This window comes from Leptodactylus fuscus, chromosome 3 (assembly GCF_031893055.1).
Source record: "Leptodactylus fuscus isolate aLepFus1 chromosome 3, aLepFus1.hap2, whole genome shotgun sequence".
In the NCBI taxonomy this organism is placed as follows: Eukaryota; Metazoa; Chordata; class Amphibia; order Anura; family Leptodactylidae; genus Leptodactylus; species Leptodactylus fuscus.
This window is the reverse complement of record NC_134267.1, coordinates 105,319,896-105,323,247: the sequence shown is the minus strand read 5'-3', so window position 1 is coordinate 105,323,247 and position 3,352 is coordinate 105,319,896. Positions and strand designations below refer to the sequence as shown.

Genomic DNA, 3,352 nt, shown 5'->3' with positions numbered 1-3,352 from the left:
CCATTTCTGCCCACAGATTCATGTCCCTCCATCTCTGCCCCCAGTGTCATGCTGCCCTCTCCATCTCTACCCCCAAATTTATCTCCCCCCTCCATCTCTGCCCCCAGTTTCATGTCCCCCCTCCATCTCTGCCCCCAGTTTCATGTCCCCCTCCATCTCTGCCCCCAGTTTCATGTCCCCTCCATTTCTGCCCACAGATTCATGTCCCTCCATCTCTGCCCCAGTGTCATGCCATCCCCTCCATCTCTGCCCCCAGATTCATGTCCCTCCATCTCTGCCCCCAGTGTCATGCCGTCCTCTCCTTCATCTGCCCCCAGTTTCACGTTCCACATTACACTTACCTTCTCCTTCGTTCCCCCGCTGCTCTCTGCGCGCCTCTCTCTCTTACTGGCGCACAGTTGTAGACGCGATGTGACACTGCCAGATAGCCGGCGGCAGCGGCTAAAGCGAGGAGCTGACCTGTGTCAGCTCCTCGCTTCGCCGCTGCCGCCTCTCTCGCTGACACATATGCGGCGCTGACACATATGCGGCTGAGCCGGGTTCCGGCTCAGCCGCATATGTGTCAGCGAGAGAGGCGGCAGCGGCAAAGCAAGGAGCTGACACAGGTCAGCTCCTCGCTTTAGCCGCTGCCGCCGGCTATCTGGCAGTGTCACATCGCTGGACATACAATGACTGACATACAAACAGGACATACAATGACTGCTGCCGGCGCCAGGGGGCCGGCACATGGTGGCAGGCCAAAACCGGGCCCCCCCCCCCCATTTTTAAATTTGGCCGGGCCCCTGATGCCAGTAGCAGTAGTACTGGCCTATCGGCGGCCTTGCTGGTTAGGGTTGTACTCTGCACCCTACTTAATGTGGCCATCAAGCCGGGGACTGTGGGGAAGCGCAATGCTTACTGCCGCAGAGCAGTAGGCACAGTAGACGCTGTTGGTTGTGCGCAACCTTGCTCCACTGCATTTCCACGCCCCCGTCCTTGTCCCCATCCCCTTGCACTAGTCTCACGCATTTTTTTATGTATAATGCCCTTTTTATGGTCTATACACCCCTAATAAAAGCTGTTTGGAACGTATATAGCAAGAAGTAACTGCTGTGGATTCTTGCTATTTTTTTGGGGGGGGACACCCCTAATAAAAGCTGGTTGGAACGTATATAGAAAGAAGTAACTGCTGTGGATTCCTGCTATTTTTTTTGGGGGGGACTACTAATAAAAACTGGTTGGAACATATATAGTAAGAACTAACTGCTGTGTATTCCTGCTATTTTTTTTGGGGGGCACCCCTAATAAAAGCTGGTTGGAATGTATATAGCAAGAAGTAACTGCTGTGGATTCCTGCTATTTTTTGGGGGAACACCCCTAATTAAAGCTGGTATTCACGTATATAGCAAGAAGTAACTGCTGTGGATTCCTGCTATTTTGTGGGGGGACACCCTTAATAAAAGCTCTTTGGAACGTAATGTAGCAAGAAGTAACGGCTGTGGATTCCTGCTATTTTTTTTTTTAGGACACCCCTAATAAGAGCTGGTTGGAATGTATATAGCAAGAAGTAACTGCTGTGGATTCCTGCTATTTTGTGGCGGGACACCCCTAATAAAAGCTGGTTGGAATGTATATAGCAAGAAGTAACTGCTGTGGATTCCTGCTATTTTTTTTGGGGGACACCCCTAATAAAAGCTGGTTGGAATGTATATAGCAAGAAGTAACTGCTGTGTATTCCTGCTATTTTTTTGGGGGGACACCCCTAATAAAAGCTGGTTGGAATGTATATAGCAAGAAGTAACTGCTGTGTATTCCTGCTATTTTTTTTGGGGGATACCCCTAATAAAAGCTGGTTGGAATGTATATAGCAAGAAGTAACTGCTGTGTATTCCTGCTATTTTTTGGGGGGGACACCCCTAATAAATGCTGGTTGGAACGTATATAGAAAGAAGTAACTGCTGTGGATTCCTGCAATTTTTTTTTGGGGGGGACCACTAATAAAAACTGGTTGGAACATATATAGTAAGAACTAACTGCTGTGGATTCCTGCAATTTTTTTGGGGGGCACCCCTAATAAAAGCTGGTTGGAATGTATATAGCAAGAAGTAACTGCTGTGTATTCCTGCTATTTTTTTGGGGGGACACCCCTAATAAAAGCTGGTTGGAATGTATTTAGTAGAGATGAGCGAACAGTGTTCTATCGAACTCATGTTCGATCGGATATTAGGCTGTTCGGCATGTTCGAATCGAATCGAACACCGCGTGGTAAAGTGCGCCATTACTCGATTCCCCTCCCACCTTCCCTGGCGCCTTTTTTGCTCCAATAACAGCGCAGGGTAGGTGGGACAGGAACTACGACACCGGTGACGTTGAAAAAAGTAGGCAAAACCCATTGGCTGCCGAAAACATGTGACCTCTAATTTAAAAGAACAGCGACGCCCAGCTTCGCGTCATTCTGAGCTTGCAATTCACCGGGGACGGAGGTTTCCATCCAGTTAGCTAGGGGTTAGATTCTGGGTAGGCAGGGACAGGCTAGGATAGGAAGGAGAAGACAACCAACAGCTCTTATAAGAGCTAAATTCCAGGGAGAAGCTTGTCAGTGTAACGTGGCACTGACGGGCTCAATCGCCGCAACCCAGCTTTCCGCGGATCCTGAATGGAATACACTGACAGTGTATTCCCGTATACCCGATATATACCCCCGATACCCGTTCCAACGGTGTGCCCCCCCACCTTCACCCCAGAAATACACTGCAAGTCCCCTAGCAATAGAATTGGGGCTATATACACCCACTATTTTTGCTACTGGTATATAGTGCCATTGTCTCACTGGGAATTCAAAGAATATATGGGGGTTACGTGCACCCACAATTTTTGCTACTGCTATACAGTGCCATTGTCTCACTGGGAATTCAAAGAATATATTGGAGTTACGTGCACCCACAATTTTTGCTACTGGTAGATAGTGCCATTGTCTCACTGGGAATTCAAAGAATATATGGGGGTTATGTGCACCCACAATTTTTGCTACTGGTATATAGTGCCATTGTCTGACTGGGAATTCAAAGAATATATTGGGGTTACAAATACCCTCATTTCTTGCTACTGCCATATAGTGCCAGTTTCTGACTGGTAATTCAAAGAAATATATTGGGGTTACGTGCACCCACAATTTTTGCTACTGGTATATAGTGCCATTGTCTGACTGGGAATTCAAAGAATATATTGGGGTTACAAATACCCTCATTTCTTGCTACTGCCATATAGTGCCAGTTTCTGACTGGTAATTCAAAGAATATATTGGGGTTATAAATACCCTCATTTCTTGCTACTGCCATATAGTGCCAGTTTCTGACTGGTAATTCAAAGAATA

The 3,352-nt window shown here is 47.5% G+C and overlaps 1 pseudogene; it reads right to left on the bottom strand.

The window, feature by feature from the left end:
• Window positions 1-430: 430 nt before the first annotated feature.
• Window positions 431-571, bottom strand: LOC142198717 (small nucleolar RNA SNORA17; annotated as a pseudogene).
• Between the last annotated feature and the right edge of the window lie 2,781 nt (window positions 572-3,352).